This window comes from Sturnus vulgaris, chromosome 7 (assembly GCF_052056855.1).
Source record: "Sturnus vulgaris isolate bStuVul1 chromosome 7, bStuVul1.hap1, whole genome shotgun sequence".
Lineage (NCBI taxonomy): Eukaryota > Metazoa > Chordata > Aves > Passeriformes > Sturnidae > Sturnus > Sturnus vulgaris.
Genome location: NC_142249.1, coordinates 19,898,078 through 19,915,458, shown reverse-complemented (window position 1 = coordinate 19,915,458; position 17,381 = coordinate 19,898,078). Strand labels below are relative to the sequence as shown.

The window sequence follows — 17,381 nt, the reverse complement described above, 5'->3', positions numbered from 1 at the left end:
ATTGGTCAGTTAAGGTCTTCTCAGGTTCTTCCAAGTGCCCTTCTGAGTACTGGAACTTGTGGAGAAGGTCTGAATCTCAGCACAGTCTGATAGAGAGACAGTGTATCATCAGCAGCATGTATACAGGGTACACTGATAATTCTGGTGCCACGTAGAAGGTCAATCTGATTAGAACTCTTTTGCCATATCCTGTGTTTTGTCTTTTTTTCTTGCAACTGATCAAGGGATCTCAGAATTAATTAAATCTCTTGATGTACTTAGACAGCTTCTGGAATAAGTGGTAAGATGTTAGAGATACTGAACTTGTTCATTTGATTTCATCTCTGTAACCTGAGCTCCAATTTAATGCTGTACTTCTACCCTCTTGAAGATTAATTACTGCATGAGTTAGCAAGTCATCTCACCAGCTTTCATTTGTGAAGAGTGTAAGTCAGTAGAAATGTAATTCAGGTATTACTCTGGCTTTGTACATGACCAGTGAAAATACAAAGATTCAGCAGTTAAATATATTTAACACTACAACACTCTTTTCTTGAAGCTGACTCTAGGGCCAACTGAAGCAGTTGGTTACAGGTGAAGGAATATGACTATTTAAATTCTGCTTTCAGTTCTCTCAGTATAGAGAAACTCAGCCACAACTCCCAGTATCAGAGTAGTTTTCGGGGTTTACACTTGTTTTAGTGAAGAGATTTTTTAGATTAATTTTTTTTTAAAACATACCATGGCTTTGTAGAAATACCAGCTTTAACACTGGCAGGAGAGTCGCAGGACTGGTTTTAAAGTTGTGGCATGTGACTGTCCTGCTCCTGCTGGCTCTGCAGTGCTGTGGTGAAGCAGGTCTGAGCTCCAGGGTACCAAGGTGTCCTATTCACTCACCTCTGCTCTGGACCCTTCATCTCTCTAAATAAGATGAGGTAAACAGAGAACTCGGTGAGACTCCATGTTTTTATAGCTTTGCCATAAGGACTCTCCAGCAAAAGGGACCAACTGGCATCAGGCTTTTGTCTGTGCCAGAAATAAAATTCTGGTAGCCAAAGACAGAGCAACAACTTGAAAATATAACAAGGTAGAGACATAGGATAGGAAAGCAAAGCAGTGCAGACAGACTCTTCAGTTTAAGAGTGACACATTCAAGAAGCTTTAGGTTGTTGGACTTATTTGAAAAGTTCATGGCCAAAATAATATTAACTCTAATTTCTCGAGCACTCAGAGAAGCATATTTTCCCATCAAAATGAAATTGATTAATCTCTATCCATTTTCAGAACACCATAATAGGTGCAAATCTACCCTCAAACATAGCTGAGGTTTTAGATTGTCTTGGTTAATGCATTTAAGTCCAGCAAGCTCAAGCACTAGCCACACGGAGAAAGATTCAGAAAGATGTTACATGCAAGCCCAGGAAAACCTATGTCTGCATTGCAGCTTCCACAAAGGTCCTTTCCTTACTTCCAAGAGCAGAGGTAGCTTTGTAGACAACTGCTCCTCGTAATCTTGACACTTGTCACATTTATATCTCATGGAACAAAAACCCCTCCAAACCTATGGTTCCTGATGTGCAGAAACCCGCCTCAGCCTTAGTGGGCACTTGATTTGCCATGGAAACACTTACCCATCTCTAGATCACTGTAGTTCTGACATTACTGTCAATATTGTCATTGCCTCTTGCAATGCTTTCTAACCTGGTTGTTCTGCTAATGGCACCAACATTCCCACCCTCAGTGTGTGACACACAGTACTTACACAGTCTGTGCACAACACAGACAACAGTTATGCTTTCCAAGAAGGTCTTGTCCCAGGAGGGCCAAAGGTGGCTTCTCAATTTATACCCTTAGGGTTAATGGATTTTTCCAAGGGATTGTTACCCCCAGGATTCAATCTATGCATTATTTCTCCATACAGCTTTAAAAGGATTGCTTACAACACCATTAAGAGCCCATAGCAGTTGCCTCCAGGAATACCATGACTGTTTTCTTAAGGCTCCTTTATGTTCCTTCAGTTATATACCCTAGAAATGCATCCAAGCACAAGCATCACTGTCTGCTTTAGCAGAGCACCAGATTGTCTGTTACATGCAACAAGTCTTGCATTAATTCAGATGTCCATCCCTTATCTTGACATCTGAAAATGGCACTTTCTGGCAGCTTCCCCTTTGGTATTGTCTTTCTTCTAAGGATGATGTATAGTGGCAATTTTGCTTTATCTGCTAAGACCACCAGCAAAGTGACAAACCTGGGTTTTTTCCATTGGCAGTGTTTTTGATAAGTCATTTGGGCTGCTTTAATGCATGGTAATATGATGTCTAAAAAATCCCAATTTATGTCTAAATTAAAAAGGGAATGTCTGAATTGTAATTGTGCATTTGTAAATATTTGTAAATTTTCTATATTGCTGCAAAATATTTTCATATTTTAATGTTTTATCATATAGTTAAAACAAACTATCCTAGCGTTGTATTACATCTAACATCTTGAGTATTACACCATTTTTACATACCTAAAAATTCATGGTTTGACTGTCGGTTCAGCAAGATCTGTCCTGCAAAGTAATTTTGAATTGTGATGGGAAGCCTGAAAGGACCTCCTACTAAAACTAATGAGAAATTTTTCTTAGAAATTTCCTAATCTGAATAACCCGTTCAAAAATTAATTAGTAGTACAATAATAATTTTTCTTCTTTCTTTAAAACTTTTAGAAAGAAATGGTCATTAATCTACTTAGAAGTTTTCATATTTCTCATACCATAAAACATAAGGCTTCCAAAGCCTCTTCAAAAGGCCTGGAACTGTACCTTAAGGTACTCAGTGGCAATGGTAATCGAGATGTTTCAGAGACAAAGGAGAAAATGACATACATTATAAAATATAAACTATATTATATGCAAGCTAGAGTAAGCAAGCAGTAGAAGGTGTTCACTCTGTTCTCACCTTTGAAGGAGCCAGTGGCTCAGAGCAGCTGCTTTGGCTGCTTTTGTTTGTCACATTGAAGAGGAAGAGCAGGAAAGCAGCAGCTCTCAGAGCTTCTCCTCCCTGGGGTAAGAGGTGGAGGCTAATTAGAAAACCTTGCTAGTAAGTGGCTACACTGGAGTAGCTAAAAAAGATGTCTGTCATTTTTAACTGTCTTAATAATGCACCTTCTTATTTCATCTAACACTTGCCTGTTTTTGTAAATCTGTGCTTTCAAATGAAAAAGAAATCCTATAATGTAAAATCTCATCTAATGTTGAAACAGATACAGTATTTAATACTCCCAGTGCTGATATCCTTAAAACTGGGGTACAAAGCTACTCCCTCAGTATCCAGCATCCTGGCGTATTCCTTCAAAGACTTAAGAAATGAGAAGACTAATAGGTCTTTTCCCCTGAACGATATAGCCCAGTTTATGGGCTGGAAACATGTCAAAAGAAGCTTTTAGCTGCTGTCATCACACATTGTTATGCTATATGATCTCCCTCCTGGTCTGCAGTGTGCCCCTTGAGCTAAGGCAGAGAAGACTATTACAATTCTTTATCTTCCTCAAGAAAAAAAGAGAAAACCACAGTCCAGCACTATGTTCTTGTTCTTCCCCAGCCTGGCAGCTCCTTTGCTTCTTGCTTTGGTGCCAGGTTAACTAATGATACTTGTTCCCTCAGGTTAAGGGGATCCACACAGCTCCATCCAAGGGTCTTCTGACCTTTATTAAAACAACACATTTTTTACAGGGGCCAAAGCAGAACTCATTGTTTGGTCACCATATTAAATTGTTTATGTGTTTTTGTTCATGGTTTCACCTTTCAGGCCCAATACTCCCCAGGGGTTTGCAGAGCTTACCTGAGATTGTTCTGATGTCTTCTTACAGCATCTTTCACTTAAATTTATAACCAGACACTACTTACAGACTTGACTTCTGAAGACCAGTAGCTTCCATCAGCCAGAAAAATGATCTTAATACATTTTTTTGTCTTCTCATTCCAGTAAAGAACTGAAAAAAAATAGTTAAATATCTGAATTTTCTATCTATATTTTTCTGTTTAAGTGTCTCACTTTCTGTCATTTTGTGTCACAAGTTGATAATAATAATAACAATCAGAAGGCATCTGTATTAGGCATCTCCATACCTGTCTTTTTGGAAAGTTCATATTTTGATATGGACCCAAACTTTGCACCCAAGGCCCACAGCTAGGAAATGTGAGCAGGTTTTGGAAAATTAAGCAGTGCCGTGACAACGAGCATCAAATTAGATTGTCCTGGAAACTGTAGCAGCGATGACTTCAGCATGTTTAAAGGTGTGAGGTTCTCAAGCACAGACAAAAGCCAAGGCTGGAGGAAGTCATCCAGCCTAGCTAGAGCTGAGTAAAGGCAGGGTCCCAACCCTGGAGCTGAGATCATTGGGAAAGCTGACTTTCCTAGTGCTGTTACTCCCTTGCCCGCCTCCACATCTGACACAGAGGTGAGGTGACAGCCAAGCCACCCAGCACAGTGAGAGCAGAGGCCAGAGAAAGATGTAGAGGGGACTGCAAAGGCTGTGAACAGCAGAATGATGTGAGCTGGGGGGAGCCCCATCCCACTCCAGCAGACACTCCAGACGCCATTCTAAAAAACTGGAACCACATTACAGGATACACCCTGCAAGTATCTGCACTGTCCAGTCTTTCAGGCAAAGAGCCCGTTTCCCCACGTGTTTTAGGCTCAATTCATCTATATGTGATAGGAAGTGCTTGCCATCAGGACTGCCTAATGCTAGCATGGGAGCACTGGACTCGTGTAGGGGAAGGGCTCCAGGACTCCTCCCTACAAGGCCAGTACTGTCTGGATGGGATGTCTTTAGGTGATTGCAGTTGAGAAACACTTGTATTTTAATAAGGAAAGAACTACACAAGTTGGCACAGTGGGAGTTTTGCCTGAAGTCCGAGAGACTGAAGGTCCTCAGAGTGCAGGGTGTGGTCTGCCCCACAGCCAAAGCTCAGGGGAACTGCTCAGTAGTTAACAGGTACAGTTGGGAAGGCTCTTAGGCACCTTTTTTTGGCAAACAAATACGTCCCCCCACCCCCTCCCACTTAGGCAACACAGCGCATGGCTGTTTTTATTATGTTTCTGTCACTTCACATAGTCTAGCTTTACTTCAATAATAAAAATATAGAAATATAATTAGCATCTTTGTTTCAAGGCACTGAGTTTTTAAATAACCATGTGTGACAACCGTTATGGCAGTGAAATCGTTAAAATCATGTAAATACTTAAACCATGTAGGCCTGGGAGATTATAGTTTCATTAGAGAAAAGGCTATAAAGTTAGACCTAGGTAATTACCTTTCCCATTAATGCTTGAAAATTCTTTGCTCCACTGAGAAGTGATTGTGGTGCATCATGCCTTCTGTGCTTTTACATTCAAACTGCAGGAGCTTTTATTTCATCAGCACAAACTGCAAGGAAACAGCGGCAGCCTTCCAGGTGTACTTTGCAAATTGGGGTTTAAATGTGGAACACATCAAATTAAAATTCAATATTAATTATTTTGTCTTGCTAGGAGCCTGAGTAGTTTAAAGCAGCAAGGGTAATTGTCTAACTCATTGTATGTGTCTACAGCGAACTTAATCATTATGTCAGCTTCCTAATAAAAGGTTATTATAGAAACAAAGATCCCAATTTTACATATGGTAGGCAAGGGAGAATTCGAAGAGCTAGTCTCCAAGGTAGACTTGAGGTTCTTGACAAATGATGCCCATGCTGTGATCAGATACTTAACAAGAAATCTCGTTATTAACTAGGCCTGTACAGATAATTAGCACTTGAGCTTCAAATTTTAAATCTGGCTTGAGATGTATAATTTATCAAAAGCTCTAGCTCACTGTCAAAGTCCTATAATAAGGCAGTGTTATTGATGAATTGAGATTAAGAGCAGATTGAAGAGAAAATTAGGCCACTGGTTAGTCTGAAAGGTCTGATTTCAATATTTGCAGTACTAATTTGGTATTATTTTGGTAAATGGATGTGGTCCCCAAGTGCTACACAGTATAAAAGAATAAACTGTAAGTCATTATTCTAACAAAAAAAGTATTGTTTACCGTATGCTGAATTTTGCAGCACTAGCAGTCTGCTTAATAAGCTTCTTTACAGGATAAGTGTACCTGTTTTTATTGCATTAATTTATTATAACACATAGAGAATGCTGGGTTTTTATTCAGGGTTAGAAAATGTAGCTTCTTTACATCAAAGATTATATTACATTAAACTAAAGATGATCATGTATGCCAATCCCCAGTTTAGCTATTTTATATTTTTGAATTTTCTTTGAAGCATTCTTCCCATCAGAATACAGATAAGTAGCATTTCACATATTCAAGCTACATAAAAAGAGCAATCTTTTTTTAATGATTGCCAGTAGCAATTCATTGCAAGTGGTTCCAAGGAAAAAAATGAAAGAGTGACTGTATGAAATCTATCTACAGTAAACTGCAGCTGCAGAGGTGTTAGATACACATTCATGACCCTTAGCATACTAAATCTTTTTGATACACATAATAAAATGACATTTAGGGCAATATCTGATATCCAGAATTATGTTGGGTAAAACACAATGTTGGGACAAGTTCTGTTTGTTTTTCTCAGGGTTTAATTCCTCGCTGAAGCACATGGATCATATCAAAAAGATGCTGGTTTACTGTATATCCTATCAAATATTTATCAAGTGCAACTGTGTATCATAGCATATATCTTATATATCACATCAGTATCCTCCAACAAAATAATAATGTCAGTGCGTGCCTGTTTCCAGGAAAGTTTGCACCGACAATCCCCTGTAACCCGTTATTGGCAGCAGCTCCTTTCCTCTCAGTTTCCAGCTGTCCAGCGGGGGATGCCAAGTCACAGCAGGACCTGAGGAGTGTTTGTATTCAACTGTGGCACTGAGCTTTATGGAGATTTGCCTTGTATATTGTGCACTTGCAGACAAGCGGGATTTCCAGGACTCAGCGGGGGCTCCCCGGTGTTTATGCTGAGGTGGTTTGCTGGTTGGCAAATTGCTTTGGGCCAGAAACGTGTGACAGAAGAAAATGTATTGCATTAGCTTTTCTATCAATAACATCTTAACACTGACTTATAACACAATTGCTTTCATGCTGATCCAGCCTCCTAATTTTAATTTTAGGACTGATTGAATTTTGCAGTCAGGCATCTTTGGCTATACTGGAAAGAAAAGCCTTTTCTTCCTTACTTAGAAATAATATGCTATTAAAACAAAAGCAACAAAAATATAAACAACTTCTACCTCTCTAATGTGTCTTTGTCTAATACATATTTACACAAGTTTTGAAAATGTTTAATCTTTGATATATACATTACAATAATTTTAAAAAGACTTTAAAAAATTTATTCTTTTAGCTGTTACTCAGCTGTACATACTAGAGTATCATTTTGTAGAACTGCTTGAGTTTTAAATTTGTAAAGGACCCTAAAAAGGAGGGTACTGAATTCTCAGCAGACAGAAATGCTAATATATACTTTTGTGCAGCTTTTCATTCAGTCATTTACATTACCAACTCACGTATTATGGGCTGATCCTGATCTTGTTTATGCTGATCATACTTCTGAAATTTGAGATCAAGAGACTCTCCCAATTGAACTAAGACTTATATCGGTCTAAGATGCAAATCTGAAGATCTTTAGGGATAATTTAAGATGAAAGTGACCAATAAGCTCCAGTTTACTGTTAGTCAGAAAAATAATTTAGGAAGTATTTTATAACTTTAACTTATATTTTCAAGCATACTCAAAGATAAAAAAGACTTAGATATTTCAGAATTTGGGAGAAAAAAGTAGTAAGTATATGCCAAACAGAAACATGGGGCATGTCTCAAGGCTCTGTCAGTTTAGAACCTTGGAACTCCTCAGATAAGGCTGCTTTCTAATAAGTTTAGCTTGGAAGTCCTTTCACATGAAACATTCACACAGCTAGTAAGGGGAGCTGCACAAAAAAAGTAGTGGTAGAATGTATGTTTCTATACTTGATTATAGTCATATAGCAAATCTAATAGCAATATAACACTCTTCGTGAATTGAGGTAGGAAATAACAGCTACCCAGCGATCACTGAGTAAAGAATGGAAACGTTCATAATACGATACCTGGCACTGTACACTGCCTCATTAAAAACAAATGGGTTTTGTACCCAGGTGGTTCATACTGCTGTTCCTGCATCTCCTTTTTAAGTGATTTGGTAGTGCTGATGTAAATGCCATTGGTGTATGAAGAGTAGCACAAAAGAGAACTGGGCTCGAGGATTCCTATCGACATAATTACAAACTGTGACTACTTAGTGCAGTGCGGCACAGGAAAACGGGATTTTACCAAGACCAATTCCTTCAGCTAGCCTAGGCACACTCAATGCTATAGGTATTATTGCCATCCCAGTTACAAAATTGCGGGTCGCTAGAAGAAAAGCAGAATTGTGCCTTTTCTGCGTTACCCCTCAGCTGAGGCACCCGGAGCTGCCTTTAGGAGCTCAGGAGCGGGGCACAGGAGGCAGGGGCCGGCGGGCGCGCACCGGGCGGAGGGGAGCCCGGGTGAGGGGCAGCCCGGCGGGGATGGGGTCCAGCGAGGACGGCACCCGGCGGGGACGGGGTTCAGCGGGGACGGGGTCCAGCGGGGACGGAATCTAGCGCGGATCGCGCCCGGCGGGGATGGCGCCCGGCGGGGATGGCGCCCGCGGTCCCGGCCCGCCCTGGCGCGCGGCCGCCGACAGGGGGCGCGCGCGCACCGCGGAACGGCGGGCGCTGAGGGCCGCGGGGCTGAGGGGCCGCCGGGCCGGGCCGGGGCCCGCCCGCTCCCGCTCCCGCTCCCGCTGCAGCCGCGGCCGGGCCGGCGGTGACGGGCTGGGGGTGCTGGGCAGCTTCAGGTGGCGGCGCTGCGTTCTGTTTATACCGGGCGGAAAGGAGCGCGATGCGGAACTGCCGGGTTTGGGCTTTTTCCGTGAAAAGGGAGAGAGCAGCCGCCCGGGCGGGAGGGCTGGGATGTGGTGCGCACCCAAACTTGGGGAAAATAAAGCCTTCGGGATACAGACCGAGGCAGAACAGCGGCCGGCTGTCCCGAGCGATCCCCGTTGGGTTTGCATGGCCCAAGGAGCCCCGGCGCTCTGCGGCGCCTTAGAGCGGGCAGCAGGAGCCGGAGCAGCCCCGTTCGAACGGGCGAGAGTAAAATAAAGAGCAGTGCCTGCTACTACAGAACTACACATTCACGGAAGGGTTTTAAAACATACGCAGGGTTTGAATTCTCTCTCTTCTCCTCACCCCCTTTATTTTTATAAATTTAATTACTTCGGAGACAACTGTCCAGGAAACTCACAGCACTTTCCAACTGGAATACAGCTCTATAGCCTGTGACAATGCACAGTGGTTGATGAGTTAGTTCTAGAGGCTTCTGAATTTTAATGATGTTGGAGATGATATTGTGTGTCCTTCAGCTTGTTAGAGTGACACTAGCACTCCATAAATCATAATACCTGTGTATTGTAAAATCAATACAAAAGTGCTATCTCAGCGCTAAACCTTAATAAGTTTTTCAGTGCTCTAGCAGCCTAAACTTTGCTGTAGTGCCATTGGACCTGCGGGTTGGGATCAGAGCATGCTTAATTTGTTTTGTAATAGAGACTTTTCTTTAATGAAGTACCGATTAGTAAAGCTTTGGTTGCCACTCTAGTGATCAGTTGGCAGAACAGCCCTTGCAATTAAACCCGTGTATCTCTGTCCTGAAGCAAAAAAGGAGGCTTAAACAGTCAATAAATGTTAATCCAGTCAGAACCTGTCTGTGCCTTTGAAGGCTGCCCATGAGGGGTTTTTCAAATCACATTTTTTTCATCATTTTAAATATGGAGGTCCCTATAGAGCTGGTACGTAGCGTACAAGGCCTCCCACTGCTCTGTAATAAGATCTGGCATACTAACAGCTTTCTGTACAGATCTGTCATCGTTAGGTTTGTTTGTCCCTCCCCATTCCAGCATAACTATCTGTATAGTTACTGGTTATGAAAAAAAGCAGTTTTCCTTTCTCACACGTGAGAGTAAATAGGCTGCTTCAAAAATCTTTATATAAAACATGTCATTATGGATGCATATGATTTTTATAATTTACTAGTATCTCCCTCAACTTTTTTTCCATTATTATTTGTTTCTTTGTGGGATGATACCCAGGGGAGGAAGTTTACATTTATGTATAAACTGCAAAGCATACACAGGAGGTATGGAACCACCAAACTGTCCTTGAAACAAGCACAAAGAAAAGTTAAACCTTACCTAAATTGTTGTTGCTCTCTAGGATATGCTTCTCATGAAACACTGCCACATACTCATCTAACTGCTTTCCAGTCTTGTCTGCTTGCTTTCTTTTCCTATGAACAGGGTAACAAAAGCAAGCTGATAACTAAAAGAGTGAGAGGTAGTAGGAAGTTGTCAGAGCTGGGGAGGACAACCAATTTTAGAGTAAAACAAGTAGCAATTCCCAGTCTTTCTGTTTGGGGAAACAGTCTTTGCTATGAACTTCATTTTCTTCCATTTCCCAGCGTATTTTTCTATCTACCCCTTTAGCTGCATGCATGATGTACACAGAACATTAACATACATGGGAGAGTGTGTTAAATTTAGCCTAATCATAACTGGCATCTCCCTTATGTTGTTTTGTAGGATTTAGCTTTTGTTCTTTATTGTGAGACTGAGAGCTTCACACAAAAAATGAACAGATTTGTATGAATCATTGGAATGGAAAGAAGAATTTCCTGCTGGAGAGAGAGAGAGAGAGGGAAAAAAAGGGTATCAGTCTCTTTTTACAAAGGACCAAATTCATCACTGGCCCAACATTCTGATTTCCCTGGAAGTCACTGCTCCGTGCCAGCATGACCTGGGAGTGTTTGGAGAACACAGACTGAGAAAGGAAACTTGTAATGGTCCTCTGGACAATGCAACCAGTACAGTACCATCATGCAGGGTTTCAGCAAAGGCAGTTAGTGCCAATACTGTGATGGGATATTCACTGCTCTTTCCTCTCGGAAATGGCTCTCGGAATGATACAAACCACCAAGTTGGCTTTAGTTTAAGAAAGGAAGCCAAGAAAAAAATAGCTAAGTGTAGTACTGTAGACATTATTATTAACTACAGTCATATTATTTACAAATATACACATATAACCTCCATATAAATATTTAAAATCATTTTTAAATGTTAGAATTTTATAAAGATCATGATGAATTTTTCTTTAAATACAGAAATATACATTTGAAAAACTTCCTTCCTGTTTTTTCAACCCCTGTCGTGGTGCAGTGACAGAAGTCAGTGTAACTACCCAGCATATATCAGGTTGGTCAGGTTCAGTCTGAGGTGCACATTTTCTGATAATTGAAAGTCAAAAAGCAATAGGAATTTATTTTTTACTATCATTTCCCTTTTCATTATACCTGATTCCATCTTTAGTTTTGATCGTTTAATTCAAACTAGTTATGGTACAGGTACTTGCCCTGACTTACCTCTTACATCACCTCTGATTTCAGCTCTCTGTATGTTTCTTTCAGCAGCTGGAATTATGCAAGATCTAGCTGGAGTCTTGTCCTCTTTCACCCTCCTGTGTTCTCAGCAGTCACTGGCAGCAGACCTTGGATTCCCATTCAGTTGGGTTGTATGCAATGTTGCAGAAATCATAGAGGAGATTCTTTTAGAAATACAGAAATCAAATCTGCCAGGTAAAAATAGACAGACAGTGCCTTTCAGAAAAAAAAAATAGAACAAGCAGAGGGATTCTAAATAGGCAAAGGGTATCTTTAAATATTGGAAATTACTTATTCAGCACATGAAGCTGTAGAGGCCGTACAGTCCTAGGCAATGACAGCACAATTGCATGGATAATGATGGCCTGCAAGTCCTACTGATCCACAAAAGATTATGTTATTATGTTCCTCTACTATAATACATGAATTTTTGCCTGTAAAATGCTTTTTTTTTTTCCTAGTGGGATATGTTAAATAAAGTTCCAACATGTTTTTGACTGCATTTGGCTCATCGTGTAGTTTAGTCAGCACATCCCCAAATTTAAGAAAACAGGACTTAAGCCAGATGGCTGTTGAGTACTCCCAGAAGGGAATCAAGGGGAGCAAACACTTCTTAAGCAAAACTGTACTTGAGATACTTACTTACCTATCATGGATGAAGAAACGCAGCACTTAAAGAGAGACAATGCTCACAATGTCTAATAAGACAGGGAAAAGTGAACATGAGGATGGACAGAGACCGGCTGTGGCTTTGGGGTTGGTCCATTGCTGTGTATAAAATCCCTCTAGGTGTTCTCTGATATGTCTGCTCACCCAGCCCTGCAATCTATTTAAGTATTTACTAACCTTGCCAAAATAACAAAGCTCAGATGAGCAGAACTGATGTTGATTTCTTAGCTTAGGTCAGTGAAACTGGCTTCTGACAATATTGTCACAAAGCTGACTGAATAAGGTCAGTAGAAAGCAGAATTAGGGAGTAGAATTAGAATTAGTAGAATTAGTAGAATTATCAGTAGAATTAGGGAGCATACCCTCTTCATTCAACATGTTCTGGAGAATGTTCTAGAGGTGTTTGTGTGAAGGTGAGTTTCCTATATAAGCTGGAAATGGGGTAGGGAGGTGAAGGGGGACACTAAGCACTAGGTTTACTCTCCGCTGAGTACTAGTGCTTGTTGAATGAAATCTCCATGGTCACAGCCTGATCATAATCATTTTTGCAAAGGGAGAAAAAAATCATAAAATTTAAACCAGTCCACAAGGTGACAAATGGTGCCTGAAGAAGCACATACATGTCTTCTACATCTGTTTCACGTGCTTTTCCACTTGCACACTCTTAAGTTGCTCACAGGTGTAGGTCAGGTCAGAGTCACACCAGCTATTCTGAATGGGTGCCACTTCAGCAGCTGGAAGGAGTAAAGGAGTAAAAAAGAAATTTGGAGCAATTCTCCTGTGAGCCACAGTGATCTGGGCAGCCTCTCTAATTCTGAGACAACTCAAAGACTCTCCCAGAAATTTAGGAGCCTCTGTCTGTTGTTTCAGTGGACTCCCAGGGTCAACTGTGAGTGGCTGCAGGAGGTGAAACTTTAAGCAGACTACAGCCTTATAAAATTTCAGCAGACACATACTTGAAAGCCTAATGATCAGTTTAGCTTGGCTTAATTGGGTTTATGTGTTCAAGGATATCCTGGCAGCTACTCTGGGAGAAAATTAAAGCTGGAACAAAATTTTGTTGATCTAATGGGGAACCTGAGCCTACCTCTGCACGAGAGGCCATTCTTAGCTGATTCTTTGTAGTTGGGGAGATGGGCTGAGCCCAAATATTTCATGGTTCATCAGTCATAAACTCTTTTTTGTGGGAGTGACAAAGCTCTGTGCTTTTGGGAAGCTGGTGTGTTAGCTCAGTGCTGCTTACTCACTTACCCTCTCTCCCTTTCAAGTCTCATCCACCCATTGCAAAAATGAGTCCATGATGAATAGACTTTTGAATTGGCTTATAATTGGTTATTCCACTCTATAATATTAATTTTCATCTTCAACTGTTCATTGATCGAGGAATACTGGATGTGGATTGTTAGTTTTCTTCGTGACACTTATATTGAAGAATGATTTGGAGAGCATGTTACTGCATATTGATGACATTCTCCATCACTTATGTGTTTTTAGAGTCTTTCTCTTTGCTTCTTTGGAAGAAGCAAATTTAGCTTCCAAGGCTTGGATATGCATTTTATTCTCCTTAACTCTGTGTGTAGCCTCTGTTCCAGCTCCTCAAGGCATCATTATCTATTTTTATTTAACAATCAACTATTATTAACTTTTAAAAATGCTGAAGAAAAAAAACAAACACTAAACTGTATTAAAATTTAAAAACTCCCCTAAAAAAAGAATTAGTCAGCTTTGCTCCTCTTACCAGTCTTTCTGATCTGTTTTCAAATACTTCGACTTCTCTGTCCATGCTGCAGTGTTTCCAGGTGCATGGTAGTGTCCTGACTTCTTGGGCATTCTTATGGACCACAGTGAAGCTGAAAGAGAAGCATTTACAGTCAAGACCATTTATGCTAGTCAGCTCACTGCAAAATGTGTGAATGTAACGAGTTATGGGAACACTTAGGAACTAATAATGCACTGAGATCATCCATAATATGGAAATTCAACAAACAGCAGTTTGCCACCCACAACTGGAAGAGATTACTCCATTTGATCCCTGGGAAAGGCTTTTCACTGCTACGTGCAAAGTGCAGAGGAGCACTGATGGCTGCTCCATGTGAGTATTTAGTGGCCTGGACAGTCCTGCAGCTCAGGGGACAGGAATCCTCCCTTTGGCACAGCTGTTCTAAGGGCTTCAGGGACCATGTGCCCTCATGTGAGTTGCTTTCATGGGGAAAATTCTGTCAAAGCTGCTTGGTGGCTTTCATGCAGTCAGTCACACCCTGTGAAATAAGTTCATCGTGTAAGTGCAATAACCTGCTTTCAAACTTCCCTTGATGATTTAATTTCAAACAAAAAAGCATCACAAGACTATACTCTTTGCACCTCAAACTTCTATACTTTTAACAACTTGCTGTAAGACCCTGCCAAGTAATGTAACTCTTTTATTTTAAAATTTGTTTATTTTCTCATTGTCTTCCAAGAAATGGCAAAATTAATTTTAATTAAAATTTGTATTTAGGAAACAATCAACAAACCACACACATAACCACATGCACAGCTTGATTTGCTGCTGGGGTGAACCGTGGTATGCCAAGCTTCAGCCTGAAGCTAATTTTTTACAGCCAAGTTATAAAGCCCTGAAAAGGGGGTTTTATTGTGGAAATGCTGACAGAACCATAGTGGTGCTACTGGCTGCCTCTCTAATTAGTTTAAAGAATGGAAAGTTGTATTTTGCAATATGTGGTAAGCCCTCTTTCCCTGATGTTGCTGGTTTACGCCAAAACTACAGGATTAATTTGATGTTATTACAAGACTGAGAAGATGAGTTTTTTGCTGTCGTTGAGAGGTACTTTCAGGCAGCAAACTGGGTTTATACTTTCAATTATATAAATATTAAACGGTGCAATTTTGATTTGGTTTTGGTGACAGTAGCAGATCCCTGCTGTGTTCGCTCTACTTTGAAGAAGATGTGGAGTCCACATGGTGTTTCTTGCATGTTTTCCAGAGACTACTTTTAAATTCCTTCAATAAAAGTTACTTTTATTCCTGCTTAAGTGTTTTGTGCTAATGTTTACAGACAAACATCCTGCCAGCAGACTAAAGTAAATAAAAGACAGGACACCAGTAACATAAAACACATCATTTTACTACTGTTTTCCCACCACCTGCACTCCATCTTCGCCAGAGCTCCCAATTTATAATTACGCCTACCTGCTCTGGCTTCCACTGGTTTCAACTTTTGCAGAGTACAGGGAAGGTGGCAGAAGCCATTTACCCTGCCACTTTCATTGTCTACTGCAGGGTTCCTGTAGTACCAATGGAGTCAAGCAACTTCAGCAATAAGTAGTTATTTTTTAACTAAGATTCTGTGGCTGTGCATCCTATTGCAGTGCTTACCAGCTCCTGCCAACAAGCCCACACCATGTACACCAGCTACCCATGACCAGTAAAACAGGAGCATTCCTTCCTCCAAAGGTAGGGCAAACATAAGGGAAATTAATAGCTGCAATTATAAGATTACACAGTCTCATGACATACCAAGCATGTCTTAAAAACATGCATAATTACACAAAAATGAGTGGACCCACTGATTTAAATGAGACAACTATGTGATTAAGTGCTGTGTTATACTTTCATTTTCCTAATTTGTTTGCTTGGGTTTTTTTTTTTCTCCTAATACAGTACCCATGGTGTCTGAAAAACGTTACTCACAGTTGCTATGTAATTGCTGTTCCTGCTATTGTTAGTGTGCTGGGGCTGGGCACAGACCTATGCATCCAGGGAGGGCTGTAGTGAGGGTCTAAAAATGCATGTGTATTTGTTTAAAAAATATTGCTATTCCTTCAAGGGCCTACAAATCCTCATTAGTTATTATACTGTCAGGAAAAAGTGTTATATTTACACCTGAAAACAAGACATTGCAATCCCTCTCTCCTTTTTGGATAAAACTGTGACTTCCTAACCATGTCTCGTGTTGTAGTCAACATTATGCCATTTGGCACTACAAGGATTAATTGAGAGACAATAAGAAATTAATCTATTGTCTTTCTTCCAGTCCTTGCTTTCTACTCTCATCTATTTGCAAGGAGTGCCTATTTCTGGTACTTGACAGTACCTGCAAAGGCTTTGACACTGAATTTAGTATGTCTGCTGAGATTACACTAAAGGGAACAGTGGATTATTTTATAAGTACTAATCCTTAATGCAGAAATTTGTGCTTGTTCAGCAAAGCAAGGTCTCCATTTCCTTTCTTCTTTGTATTTTATTTGCTGCCACCTAGGTGGGAGGCAGCCTCTCAGGAATGACCCGATGGGCTGGTGCATCACAATTTGACTCAACCAGATCTGACCCAAGAAGCAGTGCTCAGAATTAGATCACAGTCTCTGCATGCATTAAGATCTACAACCTACAGTAGCTCTGTTAGTCTGCTGAGCAACCAGAGTGGCTCTGATTGAAATTACCATTTTGATGCTCTGACCTTCAAATCTCTTAATAAAGCAGAAAACGACTTGTCCGCTTGTCCTTCTGGCTCTGGGGAGGCAGAGTGGCACCAGCTGAGTGAGCCAATACAAGATTTAACTTAATGCATGCTCCCAACTACAGCACCAAGGCAAGAAGGGAAAAACAATAGAAGAGGCTGATCCTCATTTACAGCAGGGGCTGCTCCCACTGTCACACACAGGAGGTCGACAGGGGTCCTGCCAGTGCTTTGCTAAATGGGCAGTAACAAACACCTCCTGCTCCAGCACCTGGGTACATTTTAAAACCCACCACCAATCTCACACTGCAACATTCACTCCAAATACTTTGTACTTACATAACCATGTACAGATGTCTGGCCACTCTGGAACTATGAGCTGCTCTTGAGAGGAGAAGGAATGGAAATAGGGTGTTTCTGCAAAGGTGGTGATTGTAGCAAAGGAGAATAACTTCTAATCTGAAGATCACATATAAGGTGCACAGAATCAGTGATACCCACTTCTATGGTAGTTGTACCCCATGGAGCCTGGAGGAAAAGACAACCTCATATCTGAAAAATAAGCTTTTCCTTTAAGTGCCATGTCACCATTTGATGTTAAATAGTAGGTAAAAGCTAGTAGTCTGGTATAAGCAAGAGAGGATCCAGTGAAATAAACCAGAGTATTTTATATCTGCATTGATAGCATTTCCAGAATAAATACAGGAAAATACCAAGACAACAGCTCTCAAGGACAGTAGATTGCAAGATTCTTTTT

General features: G+C 40.7%; 1 long non-coding RNA gene across 1 annotated transcript in view; it reads right to left on the bottom strand.

Moving 5' to 3' along the window:
* The window catches only part of LOC106855455 (uncharacterized), a 125,936-nt gene that overhangs the window by 48,046 nt on the left and 60,509 nt on the right, over positions 1–17,381 (bottom strand). Inside the window, exons 10-16 of the long non-coding RNA XR_015804823.1 lie at positions 16,964–17,152; positions 13,907–14,018; positions 11,482–11,687; positions 10,259–10,353; positions 2,925–3,957; positions 2,495–2,536; positions 721–900 (exon numbers count right to left, since the gene is read on the bottom strand). This is a non-coding gene — a long non-coding RNA (uncharacterized LOC106855455). The remainder of the gene's footprint in view (positions 1–720; positions 901–2,494; positions 2,537–2,924; positions 3,958–10,258; positions 10,354–11,481; positions 11,688–13,906; positions 14,019–16,963; positions 17,153–17,381) is intronic.